Source organism: Odontesthes bonariensis, chromosome 18 (assembly GCF_027942865.1).
Source record: "Odontesthes bonariensis isolate fOdoBon6 chromosome 18, fOdoBon6.hap1, whole genome shotgun sequence".
Lineage (NCBI taxonomy): Eukaryota > Metazoa > Chordata > Actinopteri > Atheriniformes > Atherinopsidae > Odontesthes > Odontesthes bonariensis.
The window spans coordinates 34,998,532-35,026,363 of NC_134523.1; the positions used below are offsets into that span (position 1 = coordinate 34,998,532).

Consider the following 27,832-nt stretch of genomic DNA (forward strand, 5'->3'; position numbering starts at 1 on the left):
ACCATCCTTCGCTGAGCAAGTGAAAAACAGCGGCTTTTTATCGATGTAGCCCAACATCTGTTCAGTTTGTGGTTTAAAAGTGTTTCAAAGCAGCAAAACTGACATAGATTCAAACCATGTTTGACTCCTTCACCTGTTTTGCAGTATAAATTTTGACCGATACTGTCCCTGTTGGTTTCTAATTGAATTAAATAGTACTATTTAATATAAATAAGGTATTTTAGCCGTACCGTTTAAGAACGTTTAGCAGATTTGACAGCTCCACATATTTGTATGTAAAAATTTGAATAGTCACTTTGAAAAGTGAATATCAACTAAAGCCGTCAGATTAAGGAAGTGAGGTAAAGAGTGCAATATTTTCCTCTTAGCTACTGTGGTTAGGAAGAATGTGTAGGAAGGCACAGGTAGTTCACTGTTGTAGTTTAGTGCTGTATTTGAAAGGAATAACTCACCCTTAGAGATGCAACATGTTTGTTTTTTTAGAAGCAAATAAGAAATAGTTTAAGAAAAAAAATCATGCTACAGATTCGCATTTGGATTGATGTCTGGGCGTTGACTAGGCCATTCCAACACATTTAAATGTCTCTCCTTAAACTGCCGGAGTGTTGCTTTGCAGTTTGCTTTGAGTCACTGTCCTGCTTGAAGTTGAATTTTCTCAAATATCTGGAAAATTGAAACAGATTTTCCCTTAATGATCTCATTTAGCACCATCCATCAGTTTCTCAGTCCCTGCTGATGAAAAACATCCCCATAGCGTGATTCTACTACCTCCATGCTTCTGTGAGGATGGTGTTCTTGAGGTGCTGAGAGATGTTGGGTTTGCACCAAACATAATATTTTTCTTGATGTCCAGAAAGTTCAATTTTTCGTCTCATCTGATCAGAGGAAACTTCTTCCATATGTTTAGTGAGTCTCTGACATGCCTTTTTCTGACCACTCTTCCTTAAAGCCAAGCTCTGTGGAGTTTGCAGCTTCTAGTGGTCCTGTTGACAAACACCAGTCTCCTCTGTGGAGCTTTTCAGCTCCTTCAGACAGGGACATCTCTAGAATTTTAAGACAGGGGGAACTTAGCCCTCAGGAGATGACATAAAAAAACGTTGCCCCTGCCAGCTAGTGCGGAAGTCATAAAACCGGTCAAAAGCAACGAACATTCACCTTAATTTCTCTTCTGTTTAAAAAAAAAACCAAAAAACTAATTAATCACATGATTTCCCTGATTAAATCACGATTAATCGCATTTGTACGCAAAATCCAAAAATTTATTCAAAAGTAGTGTATAGCTTTTAGCATTTAGTTTTATGTGCTGCCATATGAATGAAATGAAATGAAATCAAATTTTTTTGTATAGCACATTTCATGTACAAACAATTCAAAGTGCTTTACATAAAATAAAAGCATTGCAGCAGGGATGTAAGAAGCATTAAAAATACATAAAAGAATATGAAGAGAAACAAATGAAATCATTTAAATGAATTTAAAAACAAGCAACAGTCTAGATAAGTTAAAAGATATTTCATGCATAGACACATGAGAACAGAAATGTCTTTAAACTTTCACCAAATGGAGACATTTTTAAATCCAGGTTAATCTCCACTGGCAGTTTGTTCCACTTGTTTGCAGCATAACAGCTAAATGCTGCTTCTCCATGTTTAGTCTGGAGTGGTGTGATGTGTTCAGATCTCTTAGTTCGGGTTAAAACTCCAGCAGCAGCGTTCTGGATGAGCTGCAGATGTTTAATGCTCTTTTTGGGAAGTCCAGTTAAAAGAGCGTTACAGTAATCGAGTCTACTGGAGATGAATGCATGGATGAGTTTCTCCTGGTCTTTTTGGGAGAGGAAACCTTTAATTCTGTTGATGTTTCTGAGGTGGTAAAAAGCTGCCTTGGTGACAGCTTTGATGTGGCTGCTGAAAGTCAGATCTGAGTCTATCAACACTCCGAGGTTACGAACTTGGTCAGTGATTGTAAGGTCCCGAGTCTCAAGATATTTACCAACGCTGACCCTCTTCCCTTTGCTACCAAACAGAATGATCTCAGTTTTGTCTTCATTTAATTGTAGAAAATTCTCTCTCATCCAGGTGTTTACTTCCTCCAGACACTGACACAGTACGTCTGCTGGGCTGCAGTCGTCCGGTGACAGAGACACATAAAGTTGTGTATCGTCTGCATAACTGTGATAACTGATGTTAAAATTCTGCAATATCTGACCCAAAGGGAGCAGATGACATTTGTTGTGCAAACACACTTTTAACATCAGCATCTTTCTGTAGTTTTTATGTAGAAGCCTCGCTCCACTGTCTGTTTCCTTGAATGACTTGCTGCTATCAGTTGTGTGTTTGCCTTGAAGTGATATTTTAGACTGGAACTACTACGGTGATAAGATAATTCAACTTGGCTGTAAATGCAGGAGTTTTTTTCAATTTATTTTTGAAATACGTGCTTTTATGTTGAAACAAGTAAAACAGGAAGTAGCGCCGGTTAGCTCCGTGAGCTTCACACCAAGACCGAGGAGCACCTGTAACCTGCTAGTTTATTTTTATCTTATTACTCCATGCTTCGTGGTGTTTGCTATAACTGTGTGAATGTGATGCATTCAACAGACTTTTACAATAATAAAACCTGCGTTAATGCGCGATATAATATTTATCGGCATTAAATAATTAACAAGTTAACGCGATAATAACCAGTTAACTCGCCCAGCCCTATTTTAAACACATCAAACCTGTGTGGGGCTTGGGGGAAGCTACCATGACCAGCTTGTGTTCTGGCTGAAATCTTCTGTGAGCAATGACGTACATTTTCAATGTTTGATTTGAACAGCCACATACCATACCTATTTCCACTTTCTATGAGATTAGTTGCAGGTCAATCCATCTATCCATATACACAGTCACTCTTGGGTCAATTTAGAATCACCAATTTGAAAGCATTTTTTGAATGGTGGCAGAAAGTCTCACTGGCCCAGGGAGAACAGTCAACTCCTCTCAGAAAGGCCATAGCATCGATTCCACCAGGAACCTTCTTGTAGTGAGTGCAGTGCTACTGCTAACTACCACTACCGTCACGCAGCCTGTTTAAGGTCTAAAGAAAGTTCATTGCACCAATCGCTGCACTGTAGATTGGTTTAATGAGAAGATGATTTTGTTCTGTAGTTTTACTTTCATACATCACTCAACATCATGCTAACAATTTTAACTTCCAAAGGTTTTGATTTGTCAATACAGGGAATTTATCAATAATTAGGGACTCTTTGCTGTTAATTAGCTGGAGTTAGCTAATTATTACTACCAGCGAGGATGATGACTTACTTTCTTCTTAAAAGATCTCTGTATATCCATTTCAATCACGGACTGGCAGTTTTAGGCTCATGTGCAGCTGCAGTCGGAGTAAAGGGTGAGAATGAAAATGTGGAACATTGATAAATGGCATGGACTTTCAGTGTGGAACTTTAATACATCATGTACCCAGCATCAATAGCTAAACTTATCACATTAAGAAAAATCAGATTTTTTTTTGTTTTTCATTTTGAGGAGGGGCTTAAGGACATTTTAGGGTAGCTCCAGGCCCCCTAAAATAGCCCTAATGGCACCCATGCCTTCAAGGTTACCTTTGGTTTCTTTGTTTCCTAATGCCCTCCTAGCCCAGTCTGAGTTTTGGTGGACGGTCCTTTCTGGGGAGATTCATCGTGATGCCATATTCTTTTGTTCATCATTCATTTTGTGATAATGGATTTAATGGTGCTCTGTGGGATTTTCATAGTTTGTGATCACTTTTTTTTACAGCCCAGACCTGATTTGCACTTGACGAAACCACAACATTGTCTTTGACCTGTTTGGACAGGCGGTGCTTCATGATTAATGGTGTTGCAGATTGCTGGGGCCCTTCACAACTTGTGTCTTTTTTTACTAAAATCATGTGAACCTTAGATGAAGATAAGATAAGACATACACCAGCTCACAACAAAAAACAGACAAGACGGACATGAGACATATTACCACAATCAATCTAAGGATCTAAAGGTTCTTTCTGAGGTTCTAAAGAGTCATGCCCACACACTTAAAAGGGATTAGGGAGATTATTGCACAGGTAATAATAGATAAAAAGAGTAAAAAATATACAAGACTGATGCTATACACTTAGCTTAAAGAATCTGATGACAGAGGGGACAAACAATCACCTAAGCCTCTCTGTTCTGTATCGCAGTGAGATTATTCAGATTAGATTACAAACAGACCTTATTTACCTACTTACGTGACTACTGGAGGTATTTGGGAACACCAGATCTTATTTAGTGGCTTCATATAAAAAAATATGAATACGTATGTGTGCATCACCTTTCAGTTTTGTATGTTTTTAGAGTTTTTTTTTTTAATACTTTTTTTCCACCTCACCAGTGTGAACTATTATTTTTAGGTTCATTACATAAAATCCCTCCAAAAAAATCATTTAAAGCAGACGTTATAACATTGGATTAAATTCTATGTGATGAATACTTTTGCAAGCTACTGTACTTCATAGTTTGTGTCAACTACCAACCCCCACTGGTGAGCACAAACAAACAAAGATGGCAGCAGAGACTTAATAATGGATCGCATGCAAACTATCTGAGTTAACTCTGCTGTTAAGTGCTTTGCACCAAGTTAATTTAGTCTTTTTTTTTCTTTTCTATGTGACTTGATTATGACAACCAATCACATACACCAATACAGTACATGTAAGCTACATCTCCTTTTATTCTCTCTTAAATGTGAACTTTCACCTTCTTTATTCGGTTTTCCCTAATTCAATTGATTTCTTTTTATTTTATAATCTTATTTTTTATCTTTTTCTTTTCTGTGTTTCATACTTTAATTATAGATTCTCATTTAATGTGCATTTATTAGTATTTTTACTTCTTATTCTTATTTTTTGAAGGCCTTCGTGTTGGGCCTCAGTTTGTTTTAGGCTCCAATTGAAAAACGTTTATTGGCCTAGAACTGTTAAAGTCCCCTCTGCTGAGTAAGATCACCTCACCCATCAGTGGTATGGCTGAGGATTTCTGCTTTGAACCTCCAGAACACCACCTACAGTACAGGCGAGGTCTGACAGCCAAAATATTCTGAATAAACTATTTTAAGGAACCAATCCAGATATCTTGTGTAGTGTTGTGGGCTGTACGGTTTATTTGCATGTGCTGTGAGGAGAGGTTAGCGTTTGCTCGATGGAGAACACAAGGAAACAAGGCTTAGCTAAGAATCAGTGCTATTAGCCAGCTGATTGAGCCACTGAAGCCTTGAGAATAGTGGAGCTGGTTGAGAAAACTAGTCGACTTGGATTTGCTCGGCCGGAGCTCTGGAGCCTCAAGCTTTTTCAAGAATTAGCTAGGATGTTGTCTGGCAGCTAGCTTAACTAGTTATTGAACAGAACACCTGCAATCTCTGAAACTGTGTAAGCTTAAGTCAAGTTTAACTAGCTAAGTCTGTTCTTGGTTGAAGTAGTGACATGGTGCCATGGTTTCCCCACATCCAGTTACATGTGATCCTGTATAATTCGGCTTCCTCTTCTTGAGAATCACTCTCTGACTGAAACATTTCCAGTTTGATTGCCCTGGGTAAATGGAGTCTGAGTAGACAGAGAATGTCTGTGTTAGTGGCTGGCGGGTATGGATGTGGGCAGAGCCAATTGCAGATTCATAGATCCACGTTGACAGATTGAGAAAAAAGATGATGTGTTAGCACAAAGCCGTCTTAGGACCATCAGATTTTTTTTTGTGGCAAGGAAAACGTGAGTGGGACTTGTGTGACATGAAATATATTTTCAAATTCTCAATTGTAGCAACTGTTCTTCTCATTTTAATTGATTCTAGCATTGATCTCCCTTTCTTAGAATTATTATTGAGAGCATATTCAAACTCTTAAAATTGGACGGTTTAACTGGATGTTCCTAATAAAGCAACAATAAAGTAGTCCTCCAACACAACGCTAATTTACAGCTCCTTCTTCTAACCCAGTCAAATCTCCAAGTAAGATGCTCCATGTTCCTGGTTGAGACCAATAAAATCCAACTGAAAATGAATTGTTGTGCATCCCACTTTTGAAGGGGAATATACAAGTTACCGCTCTTTTCCCTGACATTCTGTGCACTCTTCTCTCACTGCTTTCTGCACTTAAAGACCAATGATATTTGTTGAGCACAGAGCAAAGTTTGTTATGATGGGAATAAGATTGAGGAATGTTATGGACCTCAATACAGCTGTAAGGAGGCATTGTTTGGGTTTTAACAACTTGTTGCTTATGAGTCAGTGATCAAGGAAGTTTCAGTCTGAATGTCCTACAAAAGAACATGCTATTTGTTTTAAAGAGAAAGGTTGGTCTTTTGTCACTTAACTGTGGCTCTGGTACACTTACTTAGTGTGATCAAAACAATGGAAACATCAGTTCACTGGACAATCTTTGAGTACATCTTTACCTCCCATTATTGGATTTAAACATAAAGTATAATCTAATCTAATCTCATCTAAACATGGAATAAAATGTGCATAGTTTGTACTTTTAAAATCACCAACGCAGGCACAGCAGCGTCCGATTTAATTGGACATGAACACACTAGGTTGAGACCTAGCCTTAACCTTGTCCAGGCTGTTTCTGTTACCCAAAAGTAGGTTTTGCCATGTTTATGAAGTTGCAGAGCATTCTGTACACATCCAGTATAAAAGCAGTCAAATGAAATATATGGATGAGGATTTGCCATTTTTGAATCTGCAGACTACATTCTCAAAAAGGTGCGGTCAGACAGCCCGAATGTTCTGCATAAGATATTCGAAGAACCAATTCTGACGTTTTGCCCGATGGGGCTTTATGCATACGCTGTGAGGAATCGATGAAATGAGATGCCAGTGTAAACTAAAGGGGGAAATAAGCAAAAGCTGGATGGAGTAGACAGTAAAAGCAAAGCAAAGTGAGGAGCTGCATCTCTCTGTTGCAACAGAGTGAGCCCGGAGAGTCATGAAGGCTGTGGGATGCAAGAGCCAGGAGAGCCATGAAGGCTGTGGGATGCAAGAGCCAGGAGATCCATGAAGGCTGTGGGATGCAAGAGCCAGGAGAGCCATGAAGGCTGTGGGATGCAAATGGCTGGAGAGCCATGAAGGCTGTGAGATGCAGGAGCCAGGAGAGCCATGAAGGCTGTGGGATGCAGGAGCCAGGAGAGCCATGAAGGCTGTGGGATGCAGGAGCCAGGAGAGCCATGAAAGCTGTGGGATGCAAACGGCTGGAGAGCCATGAAGGCTGTGGGATGCAGGAGCCAGGAGAGCCATGAAGGCTGTGAGATGCAAACGGCTGGAGAGCCATGAAGGCTGTGGGATGCAGGAGCCAGGAGAGCCATGAAGGCTGTGGGATGCAGGAGCCAGGAGAGCCATGAAGGCTGTGGGATGCAGGAGCCAGGAGAGCCATGAAAGCTGTGGGATGCAAACGGCTGGAGAGCCATGAAGGCTGTGGAATGCAAGAGCCAGGAGAGCCATGAAGGCTGTGAGATGCAAGAGCCATTTAAAATGTGTTTGACCACTAGGTATTATTTCAGCAGCAAGACGATGACGACGTCTATGCGCTACACCGAAGCTTGTAGAGTGTTAGTTAATCCAACATGACAGCGGACACAACGTTACCGTTCGATGCAGCCTTAGAAAGTGTTTCGGAGTAGATTCAACCTGGGGTCATTTGAACCGTGACATCCAGCCAAGTAGCCCACCCGAAGTTTTTCCGATATTGGCTGAACATCAGCTGAGTTACTGAGTTATCCCGAATAGCTTAGTACAAGCGCTAACGGACCCTGGCAGTATCTCCAAAATTACCACACTAAAATCACATGCCATGACACCAAACTTCTACAGTAGTACAAATATGGTCTGTACTCACAAAACGATGCATTTGGAAGTTTGTACATAGTCCAGGAGTTTATTATTATCATCAACACAAGCCTGATAGCTTTTCTGCTGCTAAAGCTGCGTCGACGTCACTTCTGGGAGCTGGGAGCTTCAAAGTAAGATGAGGGTTGATCTACTACTGTAGGCAACAAAGCAAGGCTGCTCAATTTCTCCATTATTAAAATAAATTCACAACTCTACAACATAAAAATTCATGTAGAACATAGCATATAGGCCTACTTTGTTATCAATTTAAGTAGCTTAGAGCGCAAGTTTACTTTTATTTTCCATTTTTTTTCTTCCTCGTCGAATTTCTGTCGTCTTCTGGTATAAGTGATACAATTGGCTATGAATCGCGCGCAAAGCAGCATGGGAAGAACCTGACGTCATTTGATAGACATTCGTAGCGCCCAATAAACGGCTCTAGGCATTCGTAAACCACGCCTCAAATACGAGAAAATGCACACCTAGTTCCCAGACCACCATCTCATCGAGATGTGGACGCGTCAGCCAGGCTAATGTATTGGTACAATAGTGTGAAGTTTAAGTGCCGCATGGAAGAGGTGGAGGTCTGTTTGTGACAACAAAGTGGAGTACTTTCAGTTGATTTTTTTTCATCATGCAACAATTAACTAACAAAAGCAGCTTTGGTTTCTTTACATGTTATAGTGATTTGAATATATATATTTAAAATAATCTAAATGACTGAAATGATCTCGTCAGCAAATTTGCAAAAACCTCAAGTTGGTTCTGGTCTTTCAAAATTGTGATTCTGATGAATATTTTCTGATTTAGCAAATGATTCCTCAAAATATCAGTCTGCACTTACAGCAAAATGTCTAGATGTGTGGCCTGATGGGATCTTGTTATCATTGGGACTGGGTTTATGTTAGGTATGAGGTACTTATGGACCCCCTGGCAACTGGTGTGGAGTCTGCACTGTATCCTCATGCTTCAGGGAAAGTTAAAAAAAAAAAAAACAACTCAGAAGGGCTTGAATTATTTATGTACATGCTGAGAGAAGAGAAGTAAAAGCCTTCATCTCCACTCTTCAGCTTCTGGCCTGCTCTTCTATGGAGTGACTGGGTGAATTAAAGGAAGAAGGCATCTGATTATCCTTAAAGACTTTCCACACAACATGGATTATTCAGTAAGAACAGAAAGCAGGGCTGTGTTAATGAGGTAGACCGAATGTCTTTTAGATTTCTGTCCACACCTTGAATTTCTGGGATCATCTATTGCTATCTGAGCATCTGCTTCTTATTTTGTTTCACCCATTGATCTGGCAATCATGTCAGCATACAGCTTATACTCAGCTGTCAGCAAGTTATAAAACCAGTAAATAGTCAAAAAGTGGAGTCAAGCTCTTGTTAATCGTGCTACCCCTATTTTCCATAGGTGAGGTGCCCCTTTCCTTTTTGGAATCCAGAAGCAGGATTTATCTAGCCCTTCAATAAGGGAATTGGGGCCATTTTGTGGCCATTTTGATGGCTCAATGGACACTACTTCTTGTTACTCTAAAGAAAAGTGGCACCAAGCAACAGGAATGAAAAATGGAGTGGGAGGGCCAAAGGGACGAGTTGGGATTTGGCCAAAGGCAAATATTTAGAAACTGAGTTGCTATATTCAATTATGATGATAGAAAAAAAATTTAATACCACCTCTTGGAAATATGAGCAGCTTTTATCATTTGAGTTTAAGACTTAAATATTCCCCATTTGTATTATATTATGCCTTGTGTGCAATAGACTGTCATTGCTAGCACTGTATGAGATTCATTCTTAAAGTGTGAATGGGTTCAAAGGCCAAAAGTGGCTTGGGGCAAAAGATGTTCATTTTTATGAAACCATGCACACAAATCACAATTACACTGGAAATGTGTGAACATGGATCAGCCTTATATCCTGTGCTATATCTGTTCACATGAATGTTGAGACATAGCAACAATTTCCCTTATTAGCAGTGCTTTTTGGTTAAGAACTAATGAGAAAACCAAGTTCGGTGGTGTGCAGGTATTTTGGTTTTTGAAGTCCGACACGACACAGAGTAGTGTGCACTGCAAATTATGTCGAGGGCATGTTCTGACAAAGACGGGGAACACCGCTACTCTGTTTCATCACCTGAAGCAGCGCCACCCGTTAGAGCACAGAGAATGCAAACTTTTACAAACACAGCCCGGAACAAGTGCTAATCTTCCCCCAATAACAACGCCTGTGCAGCAGCTGCAGAAGACCACAGAGCCTGCTTTATCCAGCGCCATGTTGTATGACAAAAAATCTAAGCGACACCGTGATATTACAAATGCAGTAGCTTATTGTATTGCAAAACACATGCTACCAATAATCACAGTGGAAAATAAGGAGTTCAAGTGGATGCTAAAGGTTATGGACCCGATATATATCGATATCGACTGATTTTAAAAAAAAAAAAAAAAAAAAAAAAAGAATATCTCAATAAGACTTTTTCCCACATCGCCCAGCCCTACTTGGGATCAGTTAAAGGGACACTATGTAATAAATTAAGTAATTTATTAGCTCAAATCAACATATTAATTCATGAATTAGTCCTCATTGTTGTAAAATTATCTCTGTCAAAAATCTCAATTATCCTCCTGAGTGAAGAATAACTTGTCTGTATCTACATAGAGCGGGCAAGCTCTATGGAGGCTGCCATGTCCTTCCAGTCTATGAAAAACGACGAAGTGCCGAGAGGGACATAAAGCAATTTGAATCGTGTTTTCCCCAACGCCAGGCCTGCAAGCGGAAATGACGTCATTTTGACGTCACGTCCGCAGAATGGCTTATTACTGGCGCTAATGGTAAATAAATTTTATCTCGTAAATTATCCCACTAATAATGCATTGATTGTTACCAAACTTCTGCCGTAGTACACATAGGCTCTTAACTCAAAAAACGAGGCATTAGAAAGTTTGTAAGTTTACCGGGAGTTTATTTAAAAGAACATCCAGATAGCGACTACACACTGCTGCTAACAATAGCGCTGCGTCAACGTCACTTCCGGTAACTCCCGGAATATGACTAATTGCATTGCTTGCACACCAAAGGATATGTCAACTTATGTTATCTGTCATCTGTATTTATAGTGTTGTTGTATGTGTGTTATGTAATCCTTTGTACTGTGTGTCTTGATGTCTTTTTGTTTGTATGGACCTTGAGTCTGAAGCCATAGCTTCTTGAATCTTGACACATACCGCCTGCCGTAGTTCAAGAAGTTGCAACGCACATTTGAAAACGCGAGGCGCTAGAGAGCAAATTCATTCGACTTTGCAAAATAAAATTGCACCACTAGGTGGGGGAAGAAATTACATAATGTTCCTTTAAACAATGTATGACAGTATTTATAAGTTCTACTTACGCCTGAAAGTATTAACCATAAACTTTACAAAGTCAATTATCTGAAGTTGTCTGGACAACCCTTATTATAAGGTCAAATTTAGGCCCAAATATACTTGCTTTTTATTAGGGTATGCGTGTGCAAGTTTATAATGGGTACCTCATGTGTCCTGTGATTATTTGGAGAATCACTTGTGCATGTCCTCAGAATTTAACGCTGTGCAAATGCAGGATGCAATATGGAGATGACCAGTAGAGGCAGTGTAACTATCAACACTTTCTAAGTACAGTGATACCGGTCAGTTAGCTCCATTATTGGAATCTTTTCTTTTTCCTGGTCCTCTTTTTTTTCTTTTTGGCCAAATATATCAAAACTGCATGGAAAATATCAGCCTACAGGATCATGATAAGGAAACGTTTTTTCATCTCATATTTTCTGACTGTGGACTGCACAGTTGTCTTAAATATGCTGCTTGTCAGCCTTTAAGCTTTGGTCTGTAGTGCTCTGTGAGTCGTCCCGGCTCGCAGCGAGGGTCCCTTCACCTTTAAGGGGTGCAGGAATGGGAGCGTTCAGCTCTGTGGTCTGTTATGTAAGGCTTTGGCTGTGGTACTGAGATCTGCGTGGCCCCTGCACTGTACCGCTGCCAACAAGCGCTGGAGGTTTCATCACCCTGCTGTTTCAAAGGGCCCTCTGGACTCTGCATATCGCTCAGCTCTGCTCTGTAGTTTGCTCAATTCATTTCCCCCCTTCTTTTCTCTTTTGCACCACCATCTGTCATCCTCTGCGAGAGCCTCTCTCTTTCAAACCCTCTCTTTTCCCTCATCATCTCTTTTTCCTCTTTTGCTGACTCACTCCACTCTATGAAATTATAATGCACCGAAATAGCTGGCTCTCTCTCATGGTCTCTTTGCACCATTTTGTTGTTATATCTGCTTCTCCTCTTTGAGTCCCTATCCACTGAGACCGTGAGCCTGGCAATAAGTTGAAGGTGAGGATGACTTCCTTTTTTTCTCTCTCTCTTTTTTAAAGAATTTATTTTAGCTTGTGCTAAAAGACCTTCTTGCTTTTACATACTGTGGCAGGTAGAGTCTGGTGTTATTTTGTCTAATTATGAAGCTGAATATGACTTCAGTGGTAATGTCATAATGTCAGGTATTCTAAATCCATTGTTCAAACTTTAAATATATTTTGACTTCCGTTAAAGGGAGTCTCCTCCTTCCAAACATGATCCAGTGGGTTGCAAATTAATGCAGGCAGATGTGACCTATAATTATGTTTGAAGAATATGTGACCTCTTGTGGTCATGAGAACAATTGCGGTTGCATTGTTAAAAGAATGCATTTTTAGCCCTTACCATGATCACTTTCTAACCCTAACCAAGTAGTTTTGCTTTCTAACTGAAAAATAAGGGATGTTATTGCTTCAATCCAATCAGAAACTTCAAGTCACTGATAATGGCCTACAAAGTGCTTAATGAAACGGCTCCCATCTACTTGAATGCTCTCGCAAAGGCTTAGGTCACAACTCGGTCACTCCGGTCGTTGAGATACAAAAGATCCACAGGTAACAATTTATAAACGGTTACGTAGACTGTGGCTAAGGTGAAACATACCTAGCCATTCCTCGATGCAGTGTCCAGTGCCGTTGCAGTGGGGCGGTCTTACTAGTTGTGCTGCCTGTGGAGGTGTCTCTATTCGGGCTGCCTGTCCCTCAACAGGCTGTCTTGTATTTTCCTGTCTAACTGGCCTGGAGCTTAAAGTGATGGTTCGGAGTAGATTCACCCTAGGGTCATTTGAACCGTGACATCCAGCCAAGTAGCCCACCCGAAGTTTTTCCGATATTGGCTGAACATCAGCCGAGTTACTGAGTTATCCCGAATAGCTTAGTACAAGCGCTAATGGAACCTGGCAGTATCTCCAAAATTACCACACTAAAATCACATGCCATGACACCAAACTTCTACAGTAGTACAAATATGGTCTGTACTCACAAAACGATGTGAGTACATAGTACATAGTCCAGGAGTTTATTATTATCAACACAAGCCTAATAGCTTCTCTGCTGCTAAAGCTGTGTCAACGTCACTTCCTTGATCTGGGAGCTTCAATGTAAGATGAGGGTTGATCTACTACTGTAGACAACAAAGTATATGCTATATTCTACATGAATATTTATGAATTTTTATGTTGTAGAGTTGTGAATTTATTTTATCAATGGAGAAATTGAGCAGCCTTGCATACAGAGACCCCAGCAGCCTTGACCCCCAGCAGTCAAGGCCTATAGCAGCAGAACTATGGGATGTTTCAGGATCACCTGAGCTACCCCTAACTATAAGCTTTATCAAAAAGGAAAGTTTTAAGCCTGGTCTTAAAGGTAGAGTCCTGTTTAAGATCGACACCAGGGTGCAGTCGGTGTACAGAGGCTACAGTCCTCGCTGCAGCCGGCCCCGGTTCGAGTCCTGCATCGGACGGCCCTTTGCTGCATGTCATTCCCCCTCTCTCTGCTTCGTGTCTGTCTTGTCCATTAAAGGCATACATTATTAATTGTAGACCTGTTAGAATAAGAGGGATTCAAGTTTAGTTTTGAATTGTAATTGACCTTGGGAAAAACACTGAACCCTTCAGAATGTGTTTCTGAAGCTCTGTGTAGACTATGAAGCGCTGTATGGGTGAATTAAGCTTGTCGTGTAAAAGCACTTTCAGTTTTCAACTAGACTGGAACATTGCTGTTCTGCATTCTATGTATCTTGATCCTGTTTTTTATATTCCCAGAATGTGGACCAGATGCATTTAGCCCTTTTGATGCACTCTCAAATTAGAGAATAAGGTCTGTGTCACATGTGAGAGGAAAAAAAAAAATTAACTTCTTGTTTTGGTTCTGCCTGCAGTGTTTGCCTGCTTTAGCCTGCCTCTGAGGAAAGGTTTCCTGGAACAGTTTGCATCTGAGTGAAATCAGTGCTCAAAAGTCTTGGAAACCTCCTTTTAAAGAGGTTAGCACCTACAAAAATATGTGTGCTGGACTGCAAAATTAGTCAAATTAATACAGACAGAGACCCTAGCAGCCTTGACCCCCAGCAGTCAAGGCCTATAGCAGCTTTACTATGGGATGTTTCAGGATCACCTGAGCTACCCCCAACTATAAGCTTTATCAAAAAGGAAAGTTTTAAGCCTGGTCTTAAAGGTAGAGAGGGTGTCTGGTTGAATGACAGAGGTACTGGAGGACTAAGCAATGAAGTCATACCGTGAAACAGTTTTCTTAATACTAAGATCCCAGAAGCTGTGGCGTCGGATTCAAACCAAGAATGCACATGTTGCGCAGGCAGGCAAGAAGAATGGTGGTGGTGGGGGTTGGGGTCGATTGTGACAAATTAAGCTTTGGGCAGAGACATTGAGGAAGCTTTTTAACTACATGTTAGAGCTTGTTGAGCCCAACATGCCTTTTTCTATTTTTGTTTCATGGTTATATATTTTGTGGCTGCATATACTCTGGCGCTGTTCTCACCCTCCCTTTCTTTCTCCCTTTCTTTTCAGCCCATCATTTTTAATGTATTTATTATTTGAAGAATGCCATATTAACCCATGTGTTTTGTACGCTCGTGGTTCCTAGAAGATGAGTCCTGCTGACTTTGTGATTCTCTGACTTTGCTTGTTGTGATACCATAAGGTTAGGACTTGTGGATTTTGTTAGGCAAATATATCAACAGTTACTGGATAGATTGTCATGATATTACAAGAATTTTGGCTTTGCTTTTCTTATGTATTTCCATCAAGATCTGTAAGAAAATTTGGATGTGTGAACAAATGTGACTAAAACCAAAGGCAGTCATACAAAATCAGCCTCAGCTTTCCTACAGGTTTAGTATATAATGTTTCCCATGCTTTACCATGTGTTCTGGAACTGATTATTTTACTCTGACACATCATTCAGGGCCGGCATCTCTTAACTTTTCTTTTATGATTTCTTATAATTCAATTCAATTAAATTCATTTCAGTTTTATTTACATAGCGCCAAATTACAACAAATGTCATCTCAAGACACTTAAATAATACAGTCCAATTTAAGCCAATTGGAATTCAATTCATTGTAATCATAATCTAATCAAATCCAATTAATTAAATTCAAAATTAGTCCAATTCATACATACAGAGCCAATTCAAAAGCAAAGTGAGGAGAGGTGTGACATAAGAGGTCCCTCTGCAGTCTAGGCCAATAGCAGCTTAACTATGGGATGTTTCAGGGTCACCTGAGCCATCCCTAACTATAAGCTTTATCAAAAAGGAAGGTTTTAAGCCTAATCTTAAAGTTAGAGAGGGTGTCTGCTTCCCAGATATATGCTGGCAACTAGCTCCAGAAGAGCCTCCCATTCTACTTTTAGAAACTCCGGGAACCACAAGTAAACCTGCAGTTTGGGAGCAAAGTGGTCTTTTTGGAAAATATCTAACAAGATATGATGGAGATCGGTCATTAAGAGCTTTATATGTGAGGAGAAGAATTTTAAATTCTATTCTGAATTTAACAGGGAGCCAATGAAGAGAAGCTAAAACTGGAGAAATATCTCTGGCTGCAGCATTTTGGATCAGCTGGAGGCTTTTCAGAGAATATGTGGAACAGCCCAATAATAAAGAATTACAGTAGTCCAATCTTGACGTAACAAATGCATGGACTAGTTTTTCTGCATCACTTTGAGACAGGATGTTCCTGATTTTAACAATATTACGAAGGTGAAAGAAGGCAGTCCTAGAAACCTGTTTTTATATGCGCATCAAATGAAAAATTCTGGTCAAAAATAACTCCAAGGTTCCTCACTGTAGTACTAGAAGCCAAGGAAATACCATCTAGAGTAATTATATAGCTCTACAATTTCTCCCTGAAGCGCTCGGGTCCAAAGATAATGACTTCAGTTTTGTCTGAATTTAGAAGCAGACAGCAGCAGTTTATTATGCTCCATGCCTGTGGAACAGCCTTTCTGATGACTGCTGCCAGTGTGGACATTTTTAAAAACAAAATTAAGACCCACCTTTTTAGCCTGGCTTTTGATTAACTTTATTCATAGTTATTATTATATTCTATCTTTTTATTCATATGTTTAAATTTTTCGTCTGTTTGTGTATTTATTGTATAATACAAGTTGTTGATGATCTTTTAATTATTTATTTGTGTTACTTATTTTTAGCTCCTTTCATTTATTTGGTTTTACCCAGTCTGTGGTGCTTCCTCACTGCAACTCGCTGACAGTAAGATGGCGCTTCAGTTACCTTCTTTCCAGTATGTATGGTGTAGGTGTATGTGTACATATAGATGAGCGTGTGTGTGTGTGTCTGTATGTGGCCTTGGGTTTCACTGCTTTGTTTTATTTGCTTTTATCTTGTAAAGCACTTTGTGCTAAATTTTTTTAGTATGAAAAATGTTATATAAAAAAAGTCTGATTGACTGATTGATTGAAAGTGAAAAGACCATTTCTTTCAAGTCTCTCTAATAGAATACTGTGATTGATTATATCAAGTGCAGCACGAGTCACAGTTGAAGAATACAGGAAAATTAAACATTGTACTTTAACTTTATCATTTATTCATAATTGTCAACCAACTGGAAGTTAATTTTTGTTGATGCTTTCAGTTAACTCATAACCACCACAGACCTCATTTTAAAAAGCTTTTAAAAAAAGCTCGATGGAAAACCTAAACCTGTTCATGTCAATGAGCTGTTGTTCACATTATTTTGGATCTGGAATATTCTAAAGTGTCACATTTTTGGGAAGCAGGCAACAGCAAAGAGGTATGCCACTCTGTCATCCTTATCCTTTATAGACAGGAACCAGTATATAGAAGACTGATAGGGATGTTGGTGAATGAAGCCATACTTGTTCACTTGTGGACATGAAATTTCTTGCCAACTATCATAAAGCTATCGTTGAAGTGGCAAGAAGACCATAGCAGTGGAAAGTAGAGTGATTCCACTTTGCATGATTAGACAAATCTTTTAAAGTGTGCCATTAACATTTTTTTTTAATGCGAAATCAACTGCTTGTTGTTAAGCCAATCTAGTTGGTTCTCACGGCCACAGAACTCTTTTCTCTGGATGTGATCATTTCACCATAAACTCATGCCATTTGGCAGTTAAGATGCGATGGAGGTACAGTACTGTGAAAAAAATCGTAACTTTCTGGTAATTTCTTTAAGTTGTCTTCATGATTAGTTTTCCAGACTTCTTGAAAGACATTTCAAAACCCTTCTTTGGATGTTGGCTGCGTTTTGCTCCATTATCAATCAAGATGATCTCACACTACTTCAATAATGTTGAAGTCCTGGCTCTATTGAAGATTTACCACTCCAAAAGATTACCACTCTTTAGCCAATAACTCATTGGCAATCACCTTGTCAGTGCAAAAATATTGTCTTGTATCTGTCTAGCAAATTTGAAGGAATACCTTTTGTATAAGGCAGGGGGTAAAGAGATGACCTTAAAGGGACATTGTGTAATTTCTTCCCCCATCTAGTGGTGCAATTTTATTTTGCAAAGTCGAATGAATTTGTTCTCTAGCGCCTTGCGTTTTCAAATGTGCGTTGCAACTCGTTGAACTACGGCAGGCGGTATGTGTCAAGATTCTCTTTTTTGCTTTTTTGGCGTGGCATAACTATGGTCTTCCATTGCGAACAAAAGTGCAGGCCGTTCAAGCTGGTTTATACCAGAGAATGTCTAATGGCATAGACTGGCTCTGTTTATACCTGCATGCAAACGTGACATCAATATGACGTCATTTCCGCTTGCAGGCCTGACGTTGGGGAAAACGCGATTCGTAGTGCTTTATGTCCCTCTCGGCACTTCGTAGTTTTTCATAGACCGGAAGGACATGACAGCCTCCATAGAGCTTGCCCACTCCATGTAGATACAGACAAGTGATTCTTCGCTCAGGAGGATAAGTGAGATTGTTGACAGAGATAATTTTACACCATTGAGGAATAACTTATGAATATGTTGATTTGAGCTAATAAATGACGTAATATATTACACAGTGCCCCTGTGTAAATACTTAAGGACAAGACTTTAAACATGTAAATCCATCAAGTCTTCGTGGAGTGCCCATGCTCAGAGAACACCATGGGATTGAATGTGTTAAGGAAACTCTGTCTAAGCAAAACTTTAACTTTAGGTGCTTAGTACAACTGGCCCCGATGTAGCCTCTACATACAGATGTCAATCATTGCCACTTCTACTCTTCCTGTAATTACCATCCTAAGCATGCATGCCTGCCAGAGCTGAAGCACAGCAGAGAGGTAGGGGGTTGGACCATGGCCTTGTTTTTCAGGCTAATACCTGTCTTCAACTTCAAGTTCTACTTTGATGTTTGAGGTCTAGAGAATGACCCTCACCCTCTCAACCTCTCTTTCACTCTTCAGTTCCAGTCACTGCTTTGCTTTGTCCGTTATTGTATTGTATTGGGACAGAATCTCTCTGTGCTGTATATGACACAGCACAGGAATAGAGATGGGGGGGGGGTGATTCACCAAAAAAGTTTTCAAGAACTGGATATGCTTTCAAGCAGTTGTGGAGATGCATTACACGTGTTTCAACATTTGTCATCCAGTAAATGCAGCTGTCTGCTGCAGTAAGGCAAAGCCTGTTGCTGCCCCAACTGGATAAGAGGGGGTTACACATTAACTTTCTCTTCATCCTTTCTTTGTATCTGTGTCTACAGCTGTGTACTTGCCATGTATTCAGCTGTACGGTGAGGTTTCAGCTTAACCCTGCTTGCATTGCCAGTGTGACACATCTGTCTCTACATTGTAAACATGGGAAATATGAAAAGCATCCGCAGTCCTTTTTTAAGAATGTTTTTAAACCACTAAGTTGAGTTTTTTTCCTTTCACATTTTGTTATTTTCCCTCTTGATCTGAGTAGATGATGGGAAAAGGCTTCAAACTGGTAAAAATGAATTGAGTTGCAGACTTTGACCCAGAGTGTGTTCTGTGGTCTATTCCTGTACTTTGCCTGAGGTTGAATGTTCAGGAGTTGCACAGCTGCTCTTGCCAGATGTGGATTAAACTGGGACCTTAGCTTGCTGCTTCACTTTTATAAAGTTGCTTGCACATGTGAGAACACACAGGCTCATCCTTTTTTTTTTTTTTTTTTTTTTTAATCAAGACCAGAGCTGTGTATAGAAAAGTAAAGTGGCACTCTGTAGTATAACCCAACAACAATGCCAAATCACAGTGGCCCTCATTTATCAAACTTGCGTAAGACGAAAAACGTGCGTAGGTCGTGTGTACGTTCTTTTCTGCGCAAAGGTTGGCATTTATCAAATCCATCGTGAGCGCAGGAAAGATGAAATCGCCACGACAGGTCTGAGGCCGTGTACGCACTTTTCCATTTTGACTTGCGGTGACTGCAATACAGCAGCGTCACTAGTGCGTGCTCAGGAGTCGCAACAAATCCCTTGGTTAAAATTACAGACTTATCACTTTAAAGAAGGCCCATGTTTTATTTGACTTCAACATAAATATAAACATAAACGCAAATTAAATAAATTAAACAAGTACAACTCCGTAATTGGAAGAGTGATGGCTCATTATTCAACCGTGCACCCTCACACCGAACAGGAGAGGCGCTTTAACACTGCGCATTAGCGCACGCGTGCCACTGTGGAGAGGTGTATAGGGCTCCTAAAGCTGGATCTGTCTCTCGGCTGCGGGGGGAACCCTATCCGCCCGAAAAGGTATGCAATATTATTATTGCATGCGGGGATCTCCATAACATTGCCCAAAAAAATGGAGTGCCATTTCCAGATGTACATCCAGAGGACCCCGCACCCAGAGATCCCTTCCACCAGCCTGCACAGCCAAGAGCGCTCAGGAGGAGAGAGGAACTTATTCAGCTATTCTGACTTTTGGTAAGCATTCTGTTATTCAAGGAAAAAAGAAAGGAGAACAACGATTTCTTTCAGCATTTATTCTGTGACTTCAGTGTTTCATTTATGTCTTTCAATGTACTGTCGATAGATTGCATGGTGTGTGTTAAAGCCATCATCCACTTCACGATCTCTGTTTGTCTTTCTAGGACCTCTGTGGTTAACACGGCTGGCCGGTGTGACGCTGCAGACCGGGGGGCAGAGGCAGACACTTCGGATGTTGACGGGCCGCGTATTCGTTGCGCGGGTCAGGTTGCCCGGATGCCACTTCGGATTCATCTGTGAATGAAAAATATTAGTTTGATTAGGAACCTCATTTGTGTTGAAAATTAAAGCAACTGTTTTATTTAAACGTCTTGGGTGTGCAGTCATTCTTACCATTCTCGAGCTCTAGCATGGGCGCATCAGTGTCAAGTTTCCCTGGCACGCCCGATGAGGACGTAGCTCCGATCACGCCAGCCACCCTCTCCTCCAAGGCACTCAAATCCAAACCTGGATTCCCCCCCCCCCCGTTTGTGACATGCTGCGTCGGAGAGCTGCGACCTTCTTTTTCATATCGGACCACTTCTTCCTGATCTTACTGGAGAAAAAGTAAAACATCGCTCAATTTTAGATTTAATTTAATCTGGAGTTTATCACATTTTATTGACCATCACAGTAGGGGAAAATACATACCTCGTCCGGTCTGCGATTTACATCGCCAACGCTGTTGACAGCCGTCCCAGCTGTCAACGCTGTTGGCAGCGTTTCTTTGTCGCCTTTCGTCTATCCATGTCGCAAATTCTAGAGGTGCGGCCTCTCAACCCCTTTTTGTAGAAGGCGTGGTTAGGATCATTACGATGGATTTCAGCCACCGGATTTATCAACAGCCGCTCGGTCTTACGATGGGATTGGTGTGGTACGCATGTTCTGTAAATCTCACTTGAGCCTCTGCGTACGACGAGTTCTCCGCTCATATCTACGATGCTTTCTACGACGGCTTGATAAATGAGGGCCAGTGTGTGTGTCCTTTGCTTTCATTCACCTCTTCTTACAACTGAAAGCATGGTGATTCTCACTGTTTCTATACACTTTTATCCCTTTTGGCAAAATTTTTGTTCTTTATATATTGTATACATTTATACAATTTTGAGTAAATAGTTCAGTATAAGGACGATCGGGATCAACAGGATTTTTCTCGTGGTTTCACTTATCCTTATCTGTAACCATTTAACTTTGGTTCACATTAATCTGGTTTCACTTCTTTTTTTTTGTGCTGCTGTTATGCCTCAAAAAACGTTTAATTTTGGAGTTGTGGCAGTGGTGGAGTTGGAAATGAGAAATTGGTGGTCAGTAGAACAAGCAGCATCATGGGTGAGACAGACAGCAGGGATAGGAAAGGCAACAGCCATACACAAATCTAAAAACAAAAACTCCTTCAATTTTAAATCTTATTCTCTGCCTGCTTTATTTACTGCCCGCAGCCCACCAATAAATACTGCCATTTTATCATGACCGTGTGTGTGGATAGGAATTTTAAGTCTTTTCAGATAAAAATATCAAATGAAATGACTTGTAAAGTGTTCTTTGTTAACTTCAACAAGGTAATATTGACAGCATCATATGTAGCAGATCGCAGAAAATTGGTGAGTCCAAATTCCCTCAAATCAATAGTTTATCAACATTCAAATCACAGATGTATGGCAAGGCATCTTTATTTATATAGCGCATTTCATACCACAGGCAACTCAATGTGCTTTACATAAAGACAAGGCATTTAAAATAACAGCATAAAGCAGCATAAAAAAAGCAATTTAAAGAAAAAAATTAAAAATAGAATAAAAATTAAAGCAATCAAAGAAGAGGGGAAAAAGAAAAATATAAACTCAACCATAAGCACACCAAAAGAGAACTGTTTTTAACCTGGATTTAAAAGTGCTTACAGTTGGGGCTGATTTCAGTTCTGCTGGTAGTTTGTTCCAGTTGTGTGCAGCATAACAGCTAAAAGCTGCTTCACTGTGTCTAGTTTGAACTCTGGGCTCCACTATCTGACCTGAGTCAGCAGATCTCAGAGCTCTGCTGGGTTTATACTCTGCTAGCATGTCATTCATGTATTCTGGACCTAAACCATTCCGTGATTTGTAGACGAGCAGCAGAACTTTAAAATCTATTCTGTATCTGACCGGGAGCCAATGTAAAGACTTGAGAACTGGGGTGATGTGATGTGATCTCTTTGTTCTGGTTAAAACTCGGGCTGCAGCGTTCTGAATGAGCTGCAGCTGTTTGAGACTCTTTTGGGGGAGTCCAGTCAGAAGACCGTTACAGTAGTCAAGTCTGCTGGAGATGAAAGCATGAATCCGCTTCTCCTGATCTGTTTGGGACATGAAACCCTTAATTCTGGAAATGTTCTTAAGTTGATAAAAGGCTGATTTGGTGACTGATTTGATATGATTGTTGAATCATATGGTCTGTATTGTCGATATGCTTTGGCTTGTAATTTTATTTATTCATTCTACTTAGGGGCTTACTTGAGGTGATCACTTCAGAATGAAGATTTAATATGTGGTAAATAGTGAATGATACAGATTTATTTTCCTTTTACCACTGCTTAGCTTCCCATTCTTACTTTTGTTATTGGAAATGTAACAAAACCATGCATTTGACAGTCTTCATGGACATGTGTGGACCATTCCTACAACATAATTTTTTCATAATTTTGGGACTTATGTGTTGGTTCTCGTCTCATCCATAAAGTCTCACCCTTTTAGGCTCTAACATAACTCATTGTTAAATTTGACAGACCCTAGTCTGTCTTTTGATTTCAGAGGAAAAAGACTAAATTGGCCACTTATATCTTGCCATAAAACTTTAGGGCAGTTGATGTCTTTTGGGAAGTATAATAATAATACATTTTATTTATACGCGCCTTTCATAGGCACTCAAGGTCACCTTACATAAAAACAAACAATTTAAAATACATAACAAATAGATAAAAAATAAAGTTGATTAAAACAGTAATAGTAATAGTAATCACAATGCATAGTCTAATTTAAACAGGTGAGTTTTAAGTTTGGATTTGAAATGTGGTAATGTTTGTGCGTTACGGAGATCAGGTGGAAGAGAGTTCCAGAGCTGGGGAGCAGATCGACTAAATGCTCTGCTCCCCATAGTAACAAGACGGACGGGGGGAACAGTGAGATGAATAGAGGATGAGGATCTGAGGGTACGAGCAGGTACAGTAATGTGAAGAAGGTCTGAAAGATTTGGAGGAGCAAGATTATGAATAGCTTTAAAGGTAAGAAGAAGTATTTTGTAGTTAATACGATATGGGATGTATCTATGACTATGTCAGGTATCCATGAGACACGACATAGTCCAACCCCTACCCATGTGTTGTATAACTTTTAACCTGGCCATCAATTGTAATTCTAACCCAAACCGTGTAATTTACCCTCCTGATTTTAACCAATTGCAATAGAGAGCAAAGTAGAAACAGATTGAGGAAAACGGTCTAGAATAGGTCTTGTCCGATGTCTGCATTCGCCCATTCACATACGCACTCATATAGCGCTACTTCATTTATACAGTTCTTAACTCAACTTTATTAATATAGCTGAAGCAGAAGTGCAATGCAAAGTAATTGGCTCTGTAAGAGTTTTAATAAAACAAAGATGTGAAATAAAAGTGTTAAAAATGATAAAGCTAATGGTAGCAATAAATAAACAAATTAAAGAAAAAAAGAAAAATCATAACATACATAAGGGGTGGAAACAAAGGAATTCAAAAATATGCAACATGAGCAACATATTGAAACGGGTAGCACATAAACAGGCCGATCATTTAAGTATGAACCCTTTCAAAGCGGTAAGTTTTAAGATTTGTCTTAAAACATATATCAGTATGTTTTAAGAGCGTGTCAGCATTTCGAAATTCTTAGTCAGTTTATTGGGCATCCAGCTAAACTGGTATTACAGTTGTCCATGATATGAGTTTTACACACACTGATACACAACTATATACTAATATATGCATTTGTAAGTAAGTAAAGTAAAGTAATTTTATTTGGTCATTATAATACATAACAAAATTTAAACATCAATCGATTTCTTTGATTATGTAATGACCAAAAGGGTCTAGGCTGAAGTAAAAAGAAACTTATTGTGCCTAGCCCTATTACATACGTTATATATAATTCCAAGAAAACAAGACTAGCAAACACAACTGCAGCCGATATTTTACAACTTTACAGTAAACATCTGAACATGACAGAAGATTTAAAGCAAAACAATTTGTGCTGCAGTCTCTGAGGCATTGTCTGTCAAAGGATGTATAACTCGAACTAAATTAACCACATCAATCTTGCAGTATAAAAGCTAAACAAGTTTTCTAGTTGAGATAGTTCACTACCAGGAATTAAAATCAGGCGTACTGATACAGTCACCACCAAAGGACAAATCTAATAATCAAAGAAAATCTTTATTTGAAAAAAAAAAAAAAAACATGCCAAAAACTACTATAAATTTGAGATAAATGCAGGCTTGATGACAATGTCTACAGTGACTGAAGTTTTGCTCACATTAGCTAAAGGCAGTTAAAATACAACTAGCTGGTTAACACTATTAATTAACTATAACAGGCTACATGAAATAACACTGTTGACTTGATCATTATAGAGCAGTCAGCTAATGCCTCACAATGTCATTCTCACAGGATCCAAGGGAACTGCCTAGGGAGGAGAGACTATGCTGCATTTTTCAATGATGGTTTTTCCAGTTGAACATGGATGGCTTCTTTGACTCCTCTCAAACCATCTGTCTTTTCTGTCCAGAATGTGTACATTACTGTCTTCCAATGAGTGTCCCATTTCCTTAAGATGTAGGTGTACTGCTGACTCTCCTATGTTGTGCCATGTGCTTGTGGAGCTATTTGGTCTCTCCCAAACAGAGGTCTGCACTAGAGCCTGGCTCGGGCCGGATTTTTTCTGTCCGAGCCCGGCCCTCAACCGATAGAAAAGTTCTCAAATCCGACCCGAGCCTGAGATTAATTAAAATATTTGTGTCCGAGCCCGCCGGAAGCCCGAGACCAGTGACCAACGTGACTTTCAGTTCTCCAGAAGCTATTTTTCTTTTAATGTCCTCCATAGCGCTTCCAGCCAACTGAGCTCGGCTGCACTGATCGCACGTGTTTAATGTAAAGTTGTTCGAATGTTCGATATGCGTGCGCGCGCACCGAGCATGCACAGACCACAGATGCACACAGATGCATGCTGCACGGCATGAGGCACGAATAGCCTACCAACATTTTCATTTATGCATATTCAATTATTTATGTTTATCACAAAAACTGACGTTTGCAATGAACTGAAACCTGTCCTCTGGCTGTTTATAATTTTCACGATGTCTGCTTGCTTTCGAGCCCGACCCGAGCCCGACAAGACAATCTAATTTTTTGTCCGAGTCCGGCCCGGCCCGTCGGGCTTCGGTCGGGTTGCCATACTCTAGTCTGCACACTCAGCTTGTGTTTGGATGTTTTGTCCTTTGGGTGGACCAGTCTCCGTCTGAGGGTGTTTTTGGTTTGAAGTACACTGAAATGTCATGTTTGGAGACACTCCTGCCACATGGAATTACATGACATTTGTTTTGTTGACTGGATAGTGTAGTGGTAAGATTGCCACCTATCATGTGGGTGTCTTGGGTTCAAATCCTCACACCCCTGCATGAAAGGTACTACCTCCAGTAGGGGTCCTTAGGCAAGACCCCCTTACCCTACCTGGGATATGAGTGTAAGTCGCTTTAGATAAGAGTCTTTTTTTTTTTTTTTTTTTTTTTTTCTCACTCATTCACACAGACTTAATATTTCCCTGAATGGATGGGGGGGCAATTTGGAAAACGTTGCCAGCTTTTACAATCATAGGTGCTAAGAAGTGGGGTTGTATGATGTACTAGTCAGTGTCTTACCTGCAGTAGACAGCGGTCAGAGCATGATTAGTTTAGAGAACCATCGGTGAGCCAAAGCAAAAAAAAACTACTCAGAACGGAGTCACCAGAAGGGCAAATTGTCACCATCAAACCAGCTCAAATGCAAAAAAAATAAATCATAAGTTTGAGGAAGGATTTCTACACCTCTTCATCTCTGCATCAAACACTTCCTCCAGCACAGGTCGTTCATGTAGCAACACTGTTTGGCTCCACATAACTATCTGACTCAGAATTAACGTCGTGCAAACATCCACAGTTTAGCGTTAATTTAAATCACTATAAAAATGTTTACATTTGAGTTGTTGACATTGTGAACAATTTGATTTTCTGGTGGCCCAATTCAGAGTAGATTTTTTTTGTTTCAGCTCACCTGTCCGGAAAGCTTCTGATTCTCCAGAGGCCGCTCTGACCACTGTCTACTGAAGGTAAGACACTGACTATTCATAAGGACCTCATACAACCCCTTAAAAAGAATAAATGAATAAAACAGAGTGATCCCTTTTGAAAGTTGGCCCAGGAGAAGAGACAAGAATAAAAGGGAGCCTCTTGGCCAAAGTACCAAATCAGATTTCAGAACATATTTGATAAGAAATTCATGTTTGTAAGGTCTTAAGGATATGCATATATTTTTTTAATTACATCATTTACAAAGACACCAAGCTCTAATACTGCACCTTTTCTACTGTTAAGAAATTGTTCAGATCCCTTTTCTTTGGAATGCAGCCTGCATTGTACCAATCTCAAAACAAATTGTGTGTCTGTTCATGGCCAGCAACTGCTGAGAACAAAGAATTTTAAATGATTTCATGCTTTCTTAGTCTTGTGATTTCCCATATTTTAAGCTTTGCAACTTTCTTCCAAAGAATATCTCATCCACTATCTTTCGGGGGGCTTATGGGGGCTTTCTACACATGCATCTAGTGGGATGACTTCATCAACGCGCGCCTCTGCAGCACAGCTCATTCCGGTAAGGACGTCCATCGTACTCAAAGTTGCCGTCAAAATCTGATAAATATCCTGCTATGTTGCACAAAACTAGCAGTAGCAAACTCCGTGTGAAGTTAGCCGAGCACGGATTCAATAAGCTGTGCTGCAGCGGGGCGCGTCATTGATGTCATCCAAGTAGACATGTGTACTAAGCCCCCGATAGCCCACTATAGCCGCTTTCGGACTGTAGGAACCATTGGCAGTTCTAATAACCTTTTAATCCGCGGGGTCGTTTTCTCCCGTGTTCGGACATACAGGAACTCGGGGCTATCTCCCTCAGTTCCTATAACCATTTCAGCTCCTTCTCTGAGGTCGGGTCTTTTCATGGTTCTATAGAACGCATCTGACGGAGGTGGTTGGTAGCTACGCCCCATGTCATGCTATCACGGTTGAAATGTTTACTCATACACGGACACAACCGGCGGGTGTTTAATAAGTTAAACTTACACTGGTCTCCTTTGTCTGCAGCGCTCTGCTCTCCTTTCTTCCTTCATGAAATGAAAAAGTATCGTCTCCTGACTCTCTCTGTGAGCTCTTCCAGCCTCGATATTAGACGCCTGATGCGATCGTCCATGATTAATATCACCATCATGCAGACCATGAACACGGTGGCCTCCCCGCTCTCCATATTAGCTTCTTTTACCGGGTTTTGTTTCGTTTTGTTTTGTTGTTGAATGTGGCGCTAAAGGGCTAACGTCGCTGACGCAGACGGCTGCGCGCAGCGCATCAGTCCC

The 27,832-nt window shown here is 40.2% G+C and overlaps 1 protein-coding gene across 5 annotated transcripts in view; it reads left to right on the forward strand.

Annotated features, from left to right (window-relative positions):
- thrb (thyroid hormone receptor beta) overlaps nucleotides 1–27,832 on the forward strand; it is a 129,306-nt gene that overhangs the window by 31,403 nt on the left and 70,071 nt on the right. For 3 of the 5 annotated variants that reach the window (XM_075450492.1, XM_075450496.1, XM_075450493.1), the window contains exon 2: nucleotides 26,477–26,536. The exons of the other annotated variants lie outside the window; for them this stretch is intronic. The gene's annotated coding sequence lies outside the window, so the exon portion shown is untranslated. The remainder of the gene's footprint in view (nucleotides 1–26,476; nucleotides 26,537–27,832) is intronic. 5 annotated transcript variants of the gene reach the window in all.